This window comes from Saimiri boliviensis, chromosome 2, assembly GCF_048565385.1.
Source record: "Saimiri boliviensis isolate mSaiBol1 chromosome 2, mSaiBol1.pri, whole genome shotgun sequence".
Taxonomy (NCBI): Eukaryota; Metazoa; Chordata; class Mammalia; order Primates; family Cebidae; genus Saimiri; species Saimiri boliviensis.
The window spans coordinates 89,943,179-89,962,863 of NC_133450.1; the positions used below are offsets into that span (position 1 = coordinate 89,943,179).

Here is a 19,685-nt window from a genome sequence, read left to right on the forward strand (position 1 = left end):
ACAGAGCAAAACTTCATCTCAAGGGAAAAAGGAAAAAAAAAAGGAAATGAATGTATGGGCAGCTGAGAAGGATCGAGGAGACACAGAGACTAAAGATGACAGGCAGCCAGCTGGACAGCCACAGCCTCATCAAGCCCAAACATGCAGAGGCTGGCCTAGGGGGTGACACAGAAATAGCCAGGTGTGGTGGCTCATGCCTGTAATGCCAGCATTTGAGGAGCCAAGGTGAGCAGATCACTTGAGACCAGGAGTTCAAGACCAGTCTGACCAATACGGTGAAATCCTGTCTCCACTAAAAATACAAAATTAGCCAGGCATGGTTGCAGGTGCCTGTAACTCCAGCTACTTGGGAGGCTGAGGCAGGAGCTCTGCATAGAGACAATATCAGTGCAGAATTGTGAATGAGTGTCTCTCCTTTTGGGGGCAATGTCAGGGGATTTCTAGAATCTAGGAGCGGGCACCGAGCATGTGGCTGAGAATCCTGGACAGCAGCAACATCCAGATGTACTTACCAGAGGAATCGGGGATGTGCCTGGCTGGGGTATCAACAAAGCCATCACTTCTAGCTGGCTGTTGGTGTTGATGCTATACATCCTGTATATGAATTCTCCCATCAGAAACTCGATCTAGTTAGAAAGGCAAAGAACGACAATCATGCTCCCGTTGCCCAAAGGAAAGGGCAAGGAGGCGGGAAGGTGGAAGGGAACTTCCTCGTGCTGCGGCCTGAATCTCCACTTGTGCTGCTGTCTTCCCCACTAGACTCTGGACTTCCAGAAGGGGCTGGAGATGGGCACAATGTGAGCCCCTCCCTTCTCTCCAGAAGTGTTCCGCAACCCTGACGTTCACAGTAATTGCTTCTTTCTGTTCGTCTTTTTTTTTGAGGCAGGTTCTTGCTCAGTCACCCAGGCTGGAGTGCAGTGGTCTGATCATGGCTCACTGCAGCCTTGACCTCTTGGGCTCAAGTGATCATTTCCCCTCAGCCTCCTGAGTAACTGGGACTATAGGTGTACACCACCATTCTGGGTTAATTTTTAAAAAGTTTGTTTTTTCCTGTAGAGACAGGGTCTTACTATGTTGCCAGGCTGGTCCCAAACTCCTGGGCACAAGCGATCCTCCCTTCTCGGCCTCCCAAAGGATTTGGCGTTACAGGTGTGAGCCACCACACCTGGCCTCTTTGTGTTTCTTTAGAGTAGAGCCGTCCTAGTATGCATCTCTAGCCCATAACTGTTCCCCAGCATTGTTATGTCTTTTAAACCTCTTTCACTCTCCAAGTTTGTTGGCTGGGTGAGTCCTCACACGTGTAATCCTGATGTGATAGGATCATTTAAGTTCAGAGGTTTGAGACCAACCTGGACAACACTGGGAGACTCCTGTCTCTACAAAACCTAATTTTCTTCTTTTTTTTAAACTCTACCCAGGCTGCAGTGCAGTGGTGTGATCTCACCTCAGTGCAACCTTCGCCTCCTGGGTTCAAGCCATTCTTCTGTCTCATTCTCCCAAGTAGCTGAGATTATAGGCCCATGGGACAATTCCCAGCTAATTTTTGTACTTTTAATAGAGCTGGGGTTTCACCATGTTGGCCTGGCTGTCCTCAAACTCCTGACCTCAGGTGATCTGCCGACCTCAGTCTCTCAAAGTGTAAAGATTGCAATCACAGGTGTGAAAAACCATGCCCGGCCAAAAACTAAAATTTTAAAAAAGACACAATTTATAAGTTTCTCCTGTATTCCTTTTTCTTTTTCTTTCTTTCTTTTTTTTTTTTTTTTTTTTTTTTTTGAGACGGAGTTTCGCTCTTGTTACCCAGGCTGGAGTGCAATGGCGGGATCTCGGCTCACCGCAACCTCCGCCCCCTGGGTTCAGGCAATTCTCCTGCCTCAGCCTCCTGAGTATCTGGGATTACAGGCATGTGCCACCATGCCCAGCTAATTTTTTGTATTTTTAGTAGAGATGGGGTTTCACCATGTTGACCAGGATGGTCTCGATCTCTTGACCTTGTGATCCACCCGCCTCGGCCTCCCAAAGTGCTGAGATTACAGGCTTCAGCCACCGCGCCCGGCCCTTTTCCCTTTTTTTTTTTTTTTTTTGTTGTTGTTGTTGAGACAAGAGTCTTGCTCTGTCACCCAGGCCAGAGTACAATGGCACAATCTCAGTCCACTGCAACCTCGGACTCCCAGGTTCAAGCGATTCTCTTGCTTCAGCCTTCTGAATAGCTTGAATTACAGACATGTGCTACAACACCTGGCTAATTTTGGTATTTTTGGTAGAGATGGGGTTTCTCCATGTTGCTCAGGCTGGTCTCAAACTCCTGACCTTGTGATCTGCCCACCTTGGCCTCCCAATGTGCTGGGATTACAGGCCTGAGCCACCTTGCCTGGCCTCTCCCTTTTCCTTTCGATGGATTTTGGAAGGCTCCACACTGTTGGGCCTGTAGCATTTCTCAAAGTCTGGATTTCCCTGGTGCAGGTGAACCCATTCTCTGTCTTTTGTATTTGTGGCATATTTGCAGCTGGATTTATGCTCATCCCATTAGAGTTTGATGATGTTGGCAAGATTCAGTGGGTGATGTGATTGATTTCTTATTGGTGATGAATACTATCATATTGTCTCTCTTATTTTGTTAACTTTTTAAATTAGTTTTTTAGAAATAGGGGTCTCATTTGGTTACCCAGGCTGGAGTGCAGTGACTCCACCATAGCTCCCTAAAGCTTCAAACTCCTGGGCTCAAGTGATCCGCACACCTCAGCCTCCTGAGTAGCTGAGACTACACACACCACACTCAACTTTTTTTGTTTTTTGAGATGAAGTCTGTCTCTGTCACCCAGGCTGGAGTACAGTGGCGTGATCTCAGCTCATTGCAAACTCTGCCTCCCAGGTTAATGCAATTCTCCTGCCTCAGCACTCTGAGTAGGTGGAATTATAGGCACCCGCCACCACACTCAGCTAATATTCATATTTTTAGTAGAGATGGGCTTTCACCATGTAGGTCAGACTGGTCAGGAACTCCTAAACTCAAGTGATCTGCCTGCCACAGCCTCCCCAAGTGCTGAGATTACAGATGTGCCATTGCACTGCACCTGGCCAATGTCCAGCATTTTCTTTTTATAGACTGAGTGTTTTTTTGTCACCCAGGCTGGAGTGCAGTGGTGCAATCTCGGCTCGGTGCAATCTCCGCCTCCTGGGTTCTAGTGATTCTGTTGCCTCTGCCTCCTGAGTAGCTAGAATTACAGGCACCCGCCACCACGCCCAGCTAATTTTTGTATTTTTAGTACAGACGGGGTTTTGCCATGTTGGCCAGGCTGGTCTTGAACTGACCTAGTGATCCACCCACCTCAGCCTCCCAAAGTGCTGGGATTCCAGGCTTGAGCCACCACGCCTGGTACCTAATTCCTATTCACTGGTCATGGATGGGAGCTATGGAACCTTTCCCCAGAATACATGCTGACCCCATCAGAACTTCAGGGTTCAGTCTCCTAAGAGATGTTCCTCTGTGCTACACACCCAAATAATCCATCTCAGTCCACTGTCAGACAACTTCCAGGAATGACAGTGGCTGTAGTCTAGCTGGAAAAACACTGAAGTAGGAGTCAGCAGACCCCGGGATTCTCTTGACTCAGCCACTAACAACTTAATGTGGCCTTGGGGAAAAAAAAACTGGAACAACCATGCCTGTAATCCCAGCACCTTGGGAGGTCGATGTGGGAGGATTGCTTGAGCCCAGGAGTTTGAGAGCAGCCTGGGCAACATAGCAAGACCCCATTTCTACAAGAAATTTCAACAAATTTTCCAGGTGTGACAGTGTCCCCCTGTAGTCCCAGCTACTCGGGAGGCTAAAGTGGGAGGATCACTTGAGTCTCGGAGGTCAAGACTGCAGTGAGCCAAGGTCATGCCACTGCACTCAAGCTTGGGCTTCAAAGTGAGACACAGGCTCAGAAAAAAAAAGCTGGAGCTTTTGTTTCGCATTTGTAAAAGGTAAATGACATTATCTCCTTTATGGAGTTACTGTGAGGATGGAAATGCAATTATTTCTTTTCCCTCCCCTTTTAAAATAAAATGAGATAGGCATAGTGGACAGGTGAGGTGGCTCATGCCAGTAATGCCAGTACTTTGGGAGGCTGAGGCGGGTGGATCACCGGAGGTCAGGAGTTCAAGACCAGCCTGGCCAACATAGTGAAACCTTGACTCCATTAAAACTACAAAAATTAGCCCAGCGTGGTGGCATGTGCCTACAATCTCAGCTACTTGGGAAGCTGAGGCAGGAGAATTGCTTGAACCCGGGAGGTGGAGGTTGTAGTGAGCCGAGATCATCCCACTGCACTCCAGCCTGGGAGACAGAGCAAGACTCCATCTCAAAAAACAAACAAAAACCAAAACCCGGTGTGGTGGCTCATCCCTGTAATCTCAGCACTTTGGGAGGCCGAGTTGAATGGATCACCTGAGGTCAGGACTTCAAGACCAGCCTGACCAACATGCAGAAACCCCACCTCTACTAAAAAGACAAAATTAGGCAAGCATGGTGGCATGTGCCTGTAATCGCAGCTACTTGGGAGGCTGAGGCAGAAGAATTGCTTCAACCTGGGAAGCAGAGGTTGCAGTGAGCTGAGATTGCACTCCAGCATGGACAACGAGAAATAAACTCTGTCTCAAAAAAAATAATAATAATCAGATAGGCATAGGCTCTGCGTGTCGGTGGGATTCGAACCCCTGTGCCTTGGGCTGGGGAGACACTTGGAGAGAAAAGCTGAGTCCCAGGCTTTGGGACCTCGGGAGACCGAAACCTGTCCCGCGGGTTATTGGGTCAGGTCCGGGAAGCAGCGCGCCGAGGCCTCCCGCCAGGGTCCTGGAAACAAAGGACAAGTGTTTGCTCCGTGGCTGAAGGGACAATGGCCCCGAGGATCTGTCACCGCGGGGGGGGGGCGGGGGGGCGCTCCTCCTCAGTGCGTTTCCTGGTTCTCTGGCCAAGCCCTCTGAACTCCGAAGTAGACCCTCGTTAGGGGGAGCAAGGGGACAGCACGAGGTCCCCGTGGGGTGTCTGCCAGCCCTGGGTGCCATGTCCCGTGGGGTGTCTGCCAGCCCTGGGTGCCATGTCCCGGGCAGCTGTGCTGTCAGTTACTTAAACCTGTGTGTGTGCACTTTCTGGCAGCCAGGCCCTCAGCAGGATACAGATAACGGAACCGGTTCCCTAAATGTCCTGTGAGGGAGGGGCAGCTGCGAGGAGTCGCCTGCTGGAGGCCGCACAGCTGGGAGGTGCCGCCAGGGTGGGGTTGGGTGTGGCTGCTGCGTGCCAGGGGTGGCGGCCAGGCCCAGGGCACCTCCATTCTGGAAGCTGCGGCCCGTCACAGTGCAGTCCACAGGTTCCAGACGGGGCTGTGGGGGCAGCGTGAGGGCGGGAAGCCTCCCGGGGGGTCAAAGGAAGAGAAGGTGCCTGTTCCGGGGACCCCAGGGTGAGCTTTCCAGGCAGAGGGAAGCCCGGGGCCGGTTGTCATGGGGATGTCTGAGTCTGTAGCTGGAGTTACTGGGGCAGGGAGGTCAGAAACGGAGGCCAACCGGTGTGAGCCTCCGCCTGCTGAGAACCACGGGGAGAGGCTGCAGTCCTGTGACCCTGACCTTCCACTGCGGGGCAATTGCAGGAGCCTCCTCCCTGGTCTCTGCCGTCACTCACAGCCGCGCCAGCCGCCCCTGCACCCCAGCAGAAGCCGGTCTCTTACAGCGCATCCCACTCTGCCCCAGCGCTCGCCTCTCCAGGCACCGTCTAGGCTCTGGGCCCCTGCACTGCCGGTTCTGTTCTGCATTCCCTCCACCTTTTCTGCCCTGTGAGGCAGACCTCTGCTGTCTTCACTGCTTTATTTCCCCAGACTCAGCCAGCATCGAAGGCGTGCCGTGTCCTAGGACCCTTGCAGCTGGCATGCAGGGAGGAGTGTGAGGCTCCCTGTCCCTCCTCAGACTCTCAGAATTCAGAAAAGCCACCCTTTTTTGTCCTTGCCCTGCTGGGCCAAAGACGCCCTGCCTTCGTTATTCTCTGGGGTAGACACCCTGCACTTTTGTTGTGCACCTGCCCTGTGGAACAGGGAGCTGCCCCGGGTCCTGCCCTCTGTAGCTGACTCCGGCTTCCCTGACCACCCTCAGCTCAGCAGGGCCCCGGGAGCCGCAGTGCTGTGTGACACCGTCCGCAAGTGTGGAATTGACAAGAATGAGCTTTTCGTCCCTGAGTTACCGTGTGGCTGGCATGTGCCCTGGCACGAGGGTCAGTGGCGGGCAGGGGCGAGCAGGAAGGCACCTCCGCTGTGCCCCTGCTTTTGCCTTTTCCTGACTTCTCTGGCCAGCTCTTAGGTTGAAATAAGTCCTGCCTGTTTTAACAGATGTTTATTAAACATCTGCCCTGGCCAGGCTCTGAGCAGCCTCCAGGGTCTCTGTCCTGAACACTATAGACTGCTGGTGCTGGCGGGTGGAGGCGGGGAGATTAAGTCCAGTGTCCCACAGATGACTGCGTAATTCCACATGGGGCAATGGGGAGAAAGAGCAAACCTTCCCTTTTATTTTTACTTATTTATTTATTTTCTTTTAATAAATTGAGACAGAGTCTCGCCCTGTTGCCAGGCTGGAGTGTAGTGGCACGACCGGCTCACTGCAACTTCCATTTTCCGGTTTCAAGCAATTTTTCTGCCTCAGCCTCCCGAGTAGCTGGATTACAGGCACGTGCCAACACGCACGGCTAAACAGACCTTTCCTTTTGTGAGAGGGACGCCGGTGGGGACAGCCGGGAGGGGAGATGAAACTGAGCGGAAGTGAGAGTCACTTTGGTGCCCAGCACGTTGTCTCACACCTGTAATCTCGGCACTTTGGGAGGCTCAGGCTGGGGGGTCGCTCTAGCCTGGGAGTTTGTGACGGGCCTGGTCAGCATCAGACCGCAGTCTCTACTTTTAAAAATAAAAATAAGATATTCGGGGCAGAGAGAACTCCCTGAGCAAAGGCCCAGAGATGAGTGTTTGCCCATTATTTTTGTTTGCTTGTTTGTTTGTTTGTTTGTTTTTTTAGACGGAGTTTTGCTCTTGTTACCCAGGCTGGAGTGCAATGGCAGGGTCTCCACTCACTGTAACCTCCGCCTCCTGGGTTCAGGCAATTCTTCTGCCTCAGCCTGCTGAGTAGCTGGGATTACAGGCACAAACCACCATGCCCAGCTGATTTTTTTGTGTTTTTAGTAGAGACGGGGTTTCACCATGTTGACCAGGATGGTCTCGATCTCTTGACCTCGTGATCCACCCGCCTCGGCCTCCCAAAGTGCTGGGATTACAGGCTTGAGCCGCCGTGCCCGGCCTTGCCCGGTTTTTCAAGGAGCAGAGGGAGGGTGTGAGGGGGAGAGGGCCTGGGGAGTTCGTGCTCATCTGAGGGTGATGGGAAAGGAGTGTTGCTTGGGCCTCCCATGTGCTGTGAGAAAAGCTCTTCCTTGTTGGTGGGAGGCCTCGAGGCCAAGGCGGGTGTGGGGGCCCCATGGCCCAGCTGGTTTGAGAACCTCACAGCTCCCAGGCCCTTCTCCCCCTCCAGCCTCCCTGTCCTTTGCTGCCCTGTAGCTGGTGAACACCCTGTATAACCGAGGATTTGACTGTGGGGATGACTCCATCCAGTACCCCTATCGACCAGACACCATCACCCTTGGGCTCATGGCTGGGGTCACCATCATGGCCACCGTCATCCTTGTAAGGCAGGAGGGGTTCAGAGGGACAGGGAGGGTGGCAGGATGGGGTACAGCCTAACCCTGGGTTCCTGATGGGGGTGGCCTGGAGGTCTGTGAGGGGCTGGGGGACACAGCCTTGCCCCGAGTGGTACTTGTGGGTAATAGGAACCCCGTTTTGTGTTTTGAGATGGAGTTTTGCTCTTGTTGCCCAGGCTGGAGTGCAATGGCAGGATCTCTGTTCACTGTAACCTCCGCCTCCTGGGTTCAAGTGATTCTCTTGCCTCAGTCTCCCCAGTAGCTGGGACTACAGGCGTGCTAATTTTTGTATTTTTAGTAGAGACAGGTTTCACCATGTTGCTCAGGCTGGTCTTGAATGCCCGACCTCAGGTGATACTCCCGCCTCAGCCTCCCACAGTGCTGGGCTGGCAGGCGTGAGCCACCGAGCCCAGCTAGGGCACCTTTAGCATCCCCAGCTCTGCAGCAGACTTGGGGAGGCCCGTGGGGAGGACTGAGGCCCACTAAGGGCCCATGGGATGACCAGGACCCCCTCTGGTCACCGCGGCTGCCCCACATGCAGGTCTCGGCGGGAGAAGCCTGCCTGGTGCCCACAGACCGGATCTATTCCTGCTCTGACTTCAATAATTACGTGGCTGCCGTGTACAAGGTGCTGGGGACATTCCTCTTCGGGGCGGCTGTGGGCCAGTCTCTGACGGACCTGGCCAAGTACACGATCGGCCACCTGCACCCCAACTTCCTGGCCATCTGTGACCCCGAGTGGAGCTGGGTCAACTGCTCAGTCTACATGCAGCTGGAGAGCGTGTGCAGGGGAAACGCGGCTGGCGTCACCGAGGCCAGGTGAGTGTGGACGAGCAGCCTTCACTCTGGGGGCAGTGGGAACTGAAGAAGCCACAGAAGCCAGATGATTAGGAGCCAGCAGGCAGGGGGTCAGGCAGGAGCGAGGCCTCAGGGCTCCAGGTGCCCCGCAGACAGCAGGAGGCCGCGGGGAGCGTGCTGTCTCCGTTGAGTCTCAGCCCTGCCTTCTTCTGCGCTTTCTTCTTCTTCTTCTTCTTTTTTTTTTTTTAATAAAGATGGGGTTTCACCATGGTGGCCAGGCTGGTCTTGAATTCCTGACCGCAGGTGATCCACCCACCTTGGCCTCCCAAAGTGCTAGGATTACAGGCGTGAGCCACCGCGCCCAGCCATGCGCTGTCTTCTTACCATTTCTACTGATAGGTCCTTAAACGTTTCAACTCATCGTTGTCCTTTTTAAAAAAATCAAAATGTTGACTGACAAGCCTAGGGTAATGTCAGACCAAAATAAATAAATAAATAAATAAATAAATAAATAAATAAATAAATAAATCAAAATACAATTTGTGTAAGTCACCATTTCTTCCATTTTAATGTGTACAGTTCATTTTTAGTACATTCACAATGCTGTACAGCCATCTCCTCTACCTAATTCCAGAATCTTTTCATCTCATCAGAAGGAAACCCCGCAACATAGGTAATATGGCAAAACCCCGTCTCTATGACAAATCAAAAAATTAGGCCGAGCTAGGTGGCTCATGCCTATAATCCCCGCACTTTGGGAGGCTGAGGCGGGCAGATTACCTGAGGTTGGGAGTTCGAGACCAGCCTGGCGAACATGGAGAAATCCTGTCTCTACTAAAAATACAAAATTAGCCAGGCATGGTGGCACACGCTTGTAATCCCAGCGAATACCACACCATGAGCAGGAGAACCCTGCAGTGCTCTAGTTGCCATCACGGGAGTGTTGCCAGGACGCTATGGGCAAGAGGGTCTTGCAGTGCCCCAGCGGCCAGCAGGGGGCGTGACCCCACTACACGGAGAGTAAGAGTGCCCAGCAGCACAGGCACCACACTGTGAGCAAGAGGAGGTAGCACTGCCCTGTTTGCCAGCAGCGGGCATATTGCCACTACACTGAGCAAGAGGGCCCTGCAGTGCTCCAGCTGCCAGCAGGTGATGCCGGTCACCACACTGTCAGAGGGCCCTGCAGTGGACCTAGCCAGAAGGGGGCGTGGGCACAGCATCGTGAGCAAGAGGGCCCTGCAGTGCAGGTCCCCAGTAGGGGCCCCCACACCCACCTTTCAGATTCTTGAGGCTCCTCCACCGGCGTGCATCCTGTCACACCACCAGCGTGCATTGAGTCACAGCGGTCTGCAGAGTTGCATTCTCCTCCTTACAGAACTGGGGGGCATTGTGAGGGTGGAACTGCGTCCTCCTCAGCACACACCTTGGGGCGGGGTTCTTACTGCAAGAGGGGCTTGCGGTGGCCCTGACTGCCAAAGACAGGTCCGATGGAATCTAATGTCTTCTCATATTGACATCAATTCAGTCAAGCTCGCATTAAGCCATTGAAGTGTCACATTGGGCCTGGGGGAGGCGGTGCACCCGTGCACCCTGTGCAATTACAGGTCTGAAGATTTGGATTTCATTTCCAGGCCTCTGCCAGTCAGTCTACCAGGCACTTTCAAGTGACAAGCCTTAGGTGAGTCCCTTTGTGTCTCTGTTTCCCGATTTCTTCACAGGGATTTATGTGGGCCAATAAGGCCCACTGGGAAAAGATCCCTCTTCCAGCTCAGTGCCTGCTTTCTTGGTTTGACTTGTCAATCTGGACCAAAATACACCTTTCGTTTTGGATGGACTCTATTACCTCTCCTAGAAATTAACACACAAAACTGACAGTTGATTGACAAGATGAGAAGCGGTATTCCAGAATTCAAAAAGAACTTAATCCTTTCTTATTAAAAGAATGCTCAACTCAAGGGGACAGAGATCACTCGTTTTGACTTCATGAGCTATGGCAGGTAGAGACAACTTTTTGAAAATACACAGCAAAAACTGTCTGTGCTTTGAATGCTAGACAAGTTTTTCAGAATACACAGCTAAAACGGTCCCCTCTTTAAGTGCGTTATCTGTGTATTTTGAAAAAGTTGTGTGCTCTTCAAAGAGAAAGCTACTTTTGCTGTGACTTTGGGTTCAAGGGGAAATGGGAGTCATCTTCAGTCAGCAGGGACGACACCTGAGTCCTTGCAGTCCTCTTGTCCGCCTCTGAGTGTGAAATGAGAGTGGTCCCTGTCATCATGAGCCATGCCTGAAAGAATTATTCACATTTCCTACGAGAATAGACGGGTGAAATAGCGAAAGGTATGTCTTCCTTTGGAGCATGGACGGGTTCAAAGCCCACCTCCTACCACTAAGTATTATGCTGAACACGAGCAGTTGTGTGTGCGGCCTGTGTTTGGGTGTTTTTTCTGTCACTGTGTGTGTGTGTCTGAGTGTTTGTGTGTGTCTGTGTGTCTGTGTTTCTGTCTCCATTCCTGAGCAGCAAATCTGTTTTCCTCTTTTAGCATGTTACTCACAACCGTGGCTGAAGCCCAGCACTCCTCAAAACACAATCCATGTATGGTTGAAGGAATTTTTCTTGATGATGATTGAGAGGGCGGTGACTGAAACCAGCTCATTTCCCTTTGACCACTGAGGCCACATCTCTCAGGTGAGAAGCAAAGTGAGAATTTGAACCAGGCACATTCTCCTTACAGACAATGGGCCAAAGACAGTTCTGATGGAATCTAAAGTATTTTCATGTTGACATCAATCCGGTCAAGGTCTCGTTAAGCCATTGAAGTGTCACATTGGGCCTGGAGGAGGCGGTGCACCCTGTGGAATTACACGTCCGAAAATTTGGAATTGATTTCAAGCCCTCTGCCAGTCAGTCTGCCAGGCACTTTCAAGTGACAAGGCTTAGGCAAGTCCCTTTCTGTCTCTGTTTCCCGATTCCTTCACAGGGATTTCTGTGGGCCTTAAGGCCCACTGGGAAAAGATCCCTCTTCCAGCTCAGTGCCTGCTTTCTTGATTTGACTTGTCAATCTGGACTTGAATACACCTTTGGTTTTGGATTGACTCTATTACCTCTCCTAGAAATTAACACACAAAACTGACTGTTGATTGACAAGATGAGAGGCAGTTTTCCAGAATTCAAATAGAACTTAATCCTTTTTTACTAAAAGAATGCTCAACTCAAGGGGATCACTCGTTTTGACTTCATGAGCTATGGCAGGTAGAGATAACTTTTTGAAAATACACAGCTAAAATTGTCCGTGCTTTGAATGCTAGACAAGTTTTTCAGAATACACAGCTAAAACTGTCCCCGCTTTAAGTGCTTTAAGCGAGGGGAAATGGGAGTCCTTTTCAGTCAGCAGGGATGACACCTGAGTCCTTTGCAGTTTAGGGTCGGTGTTGGGGTTTTGGGGTTGGGGTCAAGTGTCAAGGGTCAGGGCTGAAGAGTAGGATGAGGGATTGGGGTAGTGTTAGTGTTTAGGGTTAGAGGTTAAGGGGGTGAGGGTGAGGATAATAAGCAGATTACTAAAAGCAATTCTTCTTCACTTCAATAACAACCTTCTCCATCTCATTTTGTCTCGACAAACTTATTTTTCCAAGAATTCCAGGCTTCTTAAAGCACCCAGGGACTTTTCACACCTCAAATCTGTGAAATTCTGTCTTCTTCCGCCATATGCATAGTTCAAACATACAAGGAGATGCAAAGCCAGACGCCTTCCTGAAGGGACCCGAGGAATTTTTCCTTTCTCTCTCTCTGTAACGAAATGAATTCTCTGGACCATCAGTGCTAACCTTCAAGAGCCAAACCCAGTCTCGGCGTGGTGGCTCAAGCCTGTAATCCCAGCACTTTGGGAGGCCAAGTTGGGTGGATGACGAGGTCAAGAGATCGAGACCATCCTGGTCAACATGGTGAAACCCCGTATCTACTAAAAATACAAAAGATTTGCTGGGCATGGTTGCGTACGCCTGTAGTCCCAGCTACTAGGGAGGCGGAGGCAGAATTCTTGAACCCAGGAGGCGGAGGTTGCGGTGAGCCGAGATCGCGCCATTGCTCTCCAGCCTGGGTAACAAGATTGAAACTCCGTCTCAAAAAAACAAACAAACAAACAAACAAACAAACAAACAAAAAAAAACGCCAAACCCATTTGTGAGATCTCCTTTAAAACTACTGTAGACCCAAGTGTTTGTATTTATATGACATTAATTTAGTATTTATTTTAATATAAGGGAAAACACTTAAATCTGTCTATGCCACATGTGCCTCTGGCTCATTGCCCAGTTAATTGTCGCTTCAGGCTAAACTTTGGTTTCTGTCTCTAATTTTTGTCCAAAAGAATATAACTGATCTCAAAACATCTGCTATTATTTTAGGGACTCATGCTGCCACCTCCATTCCTCCCTCTTTTCTTGCAGTCTGTGTGGAAGTTCTTTAATGTGAACATTTTGACCACCTTCATGCTCCCATGTCCACTGTGAGCACATTCAGACTTACCCAGCCAAGGCTGTCATCTTAGGCCAGGGATTTTTTAGGGATCTTTATTTTGCTGTGATACGGTTGGCACTCCTTGGACTCATTGTATTAGCCTAGAGGTCTTTTCATTTTAGGAGCCCAAGAGGGCAGAAAAAGAAGCAGGTGAGCAATTAAACCTTCTGAGTTGCGAGAGAGTCCCGTTGTGTTAAGCAACATTGCAGAACATCGTATGTAGTAATCTAGCAGATGAGCCACGTGGCTGCTGAGCACACATGCCCACTTGCTGCTGTGAGCTCAGACTCCCTCATCATTAGTCTTTTCTATCTCTGGAGGGAATTATAAGGGCCACTTACTAACCTGTAAGTCAGAGAGAGTTAAAGGTGTTTCCCCAAAACACTGAGGACAGAACGAAAGGTGAGGAGTGTTAGCCACAGCTCAGACGTGCAGGAAAGTCTCTCAGTGTGGGTTGTTGGAGAAATGCAGGTCTTTTTTCTTTTGGAAGTCTCCCTAGAATGGGGTCAAGGACTCTGCCCATTCTAGGATGAATAATTGGTATATTAGACACCCTCGGATATTCATCCCAAGCCTTCATTTAGGGATCTTTATGAGTTTGTTCAGCCATCACAGTCTCAAATGCTAAGTAGGACATTGGAATCTCTCCACAGTTCAAACTGGCACTGTCTTTTAACGTTGAGTCTCTCATTATTCTCACCTGACATACCTTATGTATCCCACACTCATGCTAATAACACATCGTGCTCACTGTTACCTTTGCAACAAGGCTTGAACTTTACTTAGCCTGGAGGAGTGCACTTCACATGTCCAGACCCAGTTCTGACTCATTCTTCAGCCCTGCATCAGTCAGTGCGGGCTGGTTAAACCACGGTGACAACCAACCTCCAAGTTTCAGTGGCTCAAAAATCTTCTTCCTCATGTATTTGCATCTCATCATGGGTCAGGTGAGTGGTCGCTCTGTGCTGTGTCGTCCTAACACAGGAATCGAGGCTGAAGGAGGTACCATCAGTAAGATCCCCATTGCTCTAGAAAAGACAAAAAGCATGCTGGATAGAACTGTTTCTTGGAGATTTCTCCTGAAGAAGTCACATATTATGTCTTCTAACCTCCAATGGCAAAAAAAAAAAAAAAAAAAAAGTCATGTGGCCATGCAAACATTTAAGTAGGTGGGATGGAACAGTCAGAATGCGTTGATAAAAAATGAACTGAAAATATGTGGAGAACAGTGCCAATGACTATCGTGAATGCCAGCATGCCAGCATGCATTCCTGACAACCCAGTGCTGCTACCCTTCACACTTCTTCTGTCTTGCAAAGTGTTAGAACTTCTTATCTGAAGCCATACCACTCAGAGGGACTGCAGAATACATAATGACATCTCCTTTAGGATGTCCTTAGAGAATTCAAGGAAAAGAAGTTAAATAATCAAAAAGTGCTTTTGGGTACAGCTGTTTGGCACTAGAGGGTAAGATTAGAGATAGATTGTAGTGATAATAATAGGGTTAGAATTGGGGTCTGGGTCTGAGTCAGGGTCAGGGCTGGAAGAATGGTTAGAGGTGGGGTCACGGTCAGGGTCAAGATAAAAGTCAGGGTCAAAGTTAGGGTCAGAATTATAGACCAGGGTATGGATCAGGGTTTAGTGTCAGGGTCAAAGTCTAGGGAAGAGGTTAGGATTAGAAGCAGAGCTTTGTTCTCCTCAGGACCCACCTGATGAGAGGCCATGGCTTTGGAGCACCTGGTAGCATGTCCACAGTGAAGACCAAAGTTTTGTTCTCCTCAAGTCTGGCCTGGGGAGACGTGACTGCAGGCCACGTGAGGAAGGTGAGGCAAAAGCTTCCTGTCTGCTCCCCGTGTGCAGAGGAAGGAACTCTGACACTGGCTTTACTTCCACACATTATATTCTACAAATCTTGTTTTCAGAAGCATCCCTTGCTTGAGGCTTTGGCTGCTCATCATTGTAGCGTGTCCTAACATATTGTAAGATTTGGGTTTGTTTTGGCGGTGAGGTCTTCATATAGAGAAAGGAGAAATGCTTAGAGCCACCATCGGGACAGCTGGGATGAAAGCTGGGGATGGGCAGGTGCCTTTCAAGTCACCCCAATCCTGAGGCTGGAGAAAACATGTCCACCCTCTGTAAACACTTTTATTCATGTTTTAATTACTCATTTTTCTTATAGCTTTAAAGTAGTCAAAACAGGCATATTAAATAATAAAATGTAGGCATATGAAAACTTGCAACATTATTTAAATGTCAATATATTATTTGTACCTCAACATTTTTATTTTGTTGAGAAAGTCTAAGGTTAATTGGTAGTATAGTTTTAATAGTAGATAGAATAATGTGTGTTTTACAAACATTAACAACCTACATTACATGTATGAACCCCAAAAATCTGAGACAGGTCTCAGATTTCTTAGGGAGTTAATTTTGCCAAGTTTGAGGATACCCGCCCCTGTGATGTATCCTCATGAGGTCCCGACAACATGTGCCCCAGGTGGTAGGAGCACAGCTTGGTTTTATATATTTCAGGGAGACATGAGACTTCAACCATTATGTGTAAGATGTACATTGGTTCAGTCCAGAAAGGTGAGACAACTTGAAGAGAAGGCCAGACAGGGGCCTTCCAGATCATAGGTAGATAACGATGAATGGTTTCATTCTTTTGAGTTGCTGATTACCCTTTCCAAATGAGGCATTCAGATATGCTTTTATGTTGGTGAGCAGATGGGTGACTTTGGATAGAATGGGAGGCAGGTTTGCCCTAAGCAGTCCCCAGCTTGACTTTTCCCTTTAGCGTAGTGATTTTGGTTCCCCAAGATTTATTTTCTTTTCACAAGGTCAAACATGTTTTCCTATGAGCATTAATTATTCATTGTGTATTTTATTACACAAATAAGGCAGAGATTTTTAAAAAAGTATCAACTTCATGACTAGCTAAATAGACAGAATTACATAGAAGTTCAACTAAATTTAGAAACATTCCAGAGCTTGAGTTTCCAATAATTCTTTGTGATTATTTTAAATGTAAAGTATTTTTTCCCTATAAAACATAGAAACATCTAAAATCACCCATAGGGTGTCCTGCCAATTTTGTTTCTCTAGTTTCCTCATTTTCTTCAAAGCTCTATTGAGGAAATTGACTTTAAATATCCTTTTAAACTTTTCTGTTTTAGCAAGTGTTGCGGTGAGACATTGAATTATCATGGTCACAAGTTCGGTTCACATTCTTTTTTTCTTTAAATATTTTTTTCCCAGTGGCCAATATTTGATTCTGGTGTATTATGGCTAAAAGGTAGACACTGGAAAAAACAGACAAGAAATATTTGGAATAAGTGATCCAGTCACAATGAGTCAATCAGCCATTGGAACATATTTTTACAAAGTCACTCTTGTTAAAATATCTATGAATTGAAATAGAATCTGTAAGGTTATTATTTTTTTTTCCTGGTCTAAGGTGAACAGCATTTTAGAGGATGAACCCAGGACACATCCACAGCACAAGAAAAAAATTGTGAACAATAAGTTCACACATATGTAAAGCCCATATTCAAGGAGTGAGGCGTTAGCTCCACCTTCTTGATGGCTGAGTGTCTACATTAAGTATTTGGAATTCTTTTGCAAAGGAGATTTCTATTCAACTCCATTTGCTTATTCACTTACACATACAAATGGAGACACATAGATAATTACTTGAAGCTTTAGTTAGTATTAAACACTGCAGCAGTATGTTGAACAGTTCATTCCTGTGTTGGCCAGCGGTAGCTCTTTTTATTGGCTCCAATTTTCCTTTGACATATTTCAATTTTTTTTTAGTACTTACTTTCTGATACTTCAAGATTATCCTGGCTCATATATTTACTGTCCCAGTTCTAGTATCAGACATTTCTTAAATGAGCCTGATTCCTTTCAGAACAGTAGGAAAACTTGTATCTGGCTGCTGAGTGAGCACATTGTGTCTAGTCTCTCATTAGCAATGCTAGGAAGTATGTGTGTGTATGTCACCTACCTATACACACCTAGTTAGGAAGGTTTCGATGTGGAACTGTATGTATCTGTATTAAACTAAACACAAGTTTATGTTGATGTCTTCACCTCTGATCTACTATCACATGAATCTACCCTTCTCCCCTTGCTAATTTATAACCTCCCACTTCAACAGTGAGGGACCTGGTTCCTACCATCTGTGACTTATATAACTCATTGTTTGATTCCAGATACAGATACTGTAGTTTTACAGTTGTTCACCATTACCCTGTTGGAAAGAACTATAAAATGGAATCCAATGATGAAGTATAGTTTATTTTCCTTCAGCCTACAGATTCTGTTCATTGTTAAAGAGACTTAGGTCAGTACCGTTTTCGCTACACCTTCAGAGAGTTGTTTCCCACATTTGCGTCTTAGTCCATTTTTTGCTTCTGTAACACAATACCTGAGGCAGGGTAATTTTTTTTTTTTTTTTTTTTTTTTTTTTTTTTTTTTTTTTTTTTCCGAGACGGAGTTTCGCTCTCATTACCCAGGCTGGAGTACAATGGAGCGATCTTGGCTCACTGCAACCTCCGCCGCCTGGGTTCAGGCAATTCTCCTGCCTCAGCCTCCTGAGTAGCTGGGATTACAGGCACGTGCCACCATGCCCAGCTGATTTTTTGTATTTTTAGTAGAGATGGGCTTTCACCATGTTGACCGGGATGGTCTCGATCTCTTGACCTCGTGATCCACCCGCCTCGGCCGCCCAAAGTGCTGGGATTACAGGCTTGAGCCACCGCGCCTGGCCTTCATTTATTTTTTGAGACAGAATCTCACACTGTCATCCAGGCTGGAGTGTAGTGGTGCAGTCTTGGCTCACTGTAACCTCTGCCTATCAGGTTCCAGTGATTCTCCTGCCTCAGCCTCCAGAGTGGCTGGCATTACAGGCATGAGCACTGGGTAAATTTTGTACTTTGAGTAGAGATTGTGTTTCACCATGTTGGCCAGGCTGGTCACGACCGTTTAACCTCAGGTAGTCTGCCTATATCAGTCTCCTAAAGTGCTGGGATTACAGGCATGAGCCACTGTACCTGTCCGATTTATTTTTATTTTTATTTTTGTGGTGGTTTCTGGCTCTGTTGCCCGGGCTGCAGTACAGTGATTCCATCCTGGCTTACTGCCTGCAACCTCTGCCTCCCGGGTTCAAGTGATTCTCCTGCCTCAGCCTACCGGGTAGCTAGGACTACAAGCACCCTACCACACCTAGCTAATTTTTGTATTTTTGGTAGAGACAGGGTTTCACCATGTTGTCCAGGCTTGTCTTGAGCTCCTGAGCTTAGGCAATCTGCCCACCTCAGCTTCCCAAAGTGTAGGGATTACATGTGTGAGCCACGCTACTCGTCCCGCAAATGCATGTAATACACCTACCCTACCAAGCATTGGATGTTAGTCCAGCCGACTTCAGGTTGAGAACAAACCGAGCAGTACTAAAAGGAGAACAAAACCCACTCACCCTTTCCCACCTTGGATCATGACTTTGACATTTCAGGGGTCCAGCCTTCGTGAATGTTTGTAGAAATAGATAATAAACTTGGATAAATGTACCACCTTTAAGTGTACAATTCAGTGGCGTTTGGTAGCTTCACAATATTGTGCAACAATCACTACCATCTGTTTCTATACTTTCTCATCACCCCAAACAGAAATGCTGTCCTTGTGAAGCAATAGTTTATCTACTTTTAAATTTTTATTTACTTATTTATTTATTATGAGACCGAGTCTTTCTCTGTTTCCCAGGCTAGAGTACAATGGTTCAATCTCGGCTCAGTGCTACTTCCGCCTCCCAGGTTCTAAGCAATTCTCCTGCCTCAGCCTCCGGAGTTGAGATTACAGGTGCATGCCACCACACCCAGCTAATTTTTGTATTTTTTGTAGAGATCGGGTTTCACCGTGTTGGTCATGCTGGTCTTGAACTCCTGACCTCGTCGCAATCCAGCCACCTCAGCCTCCCAAAGTGCTGGGATTACAGGCATAAGCCAAAATTTTTTATTTTTTAAGAGATGAGGTCCTGCTCTGTTACCCAGGCTGGAGTGCAGTGGCATAACTATAGCTCACTGCAGCCTCAATCTCCTGGGCTCAAGTGATCCCTCCTGCCTCAGCCTCCCAAGTAGATGGGACTACAGGTGCACACAATTTCATGTGGCTAATTTTTATCTTTTCTATAGAGACAGAGTGTCACTATGTTCCCAGGCTGGTCTCAAACTCCTGGGTTCCAGCGATCCTCCCACCTCAGGCTTCTGAAGTACTGGGATTAATGGTATGAGCCACTGTGCCTGGCCCTCATGCAATTTATTGAACACTATGCTAACAGTGAAGGACAGATTGTATCGGTACTGGAAGCACAGTGTCTACTGAATGTGATCATTTTTGTGCCATTGTAAAGTCAAAAGGTTGTGTGACCATCTGCACTTGCAACTACTGGTAGGCTTAGCCACTTGTATTTTAGATCCAGAAACATCCAGACACCTCCTGCTGGGTGGGAGAAGGCTGTAGGTGTCAGAACTCTTAGCTGCTAGCGAGAGAAGCCCACTCAGGCTGAGTTTAAAAAGTGAGGTCGGTCACTGTGGCTTATGCCTGTAATCCCAGCATTTTGGGAGGTCGAGGTGGGTGGATCACCTGAGGTCAGGAGTTTGAAACCAGCCT

General features: G+C 48.1%; 1 pseudogene; it reads left to right on the plus strand.

The window, feature by feature from the left end:
- The window catches only part of LOC141582220 (palmitoyltransferase ZDHHC3-like), a 50,998-nt pseudogene extending 41,159 nt beyond the window's left edge, over positions 1-9,839 (plus strand).
- Positions 9,840-19,685: the final 9,846 nt, after the last annotated feature.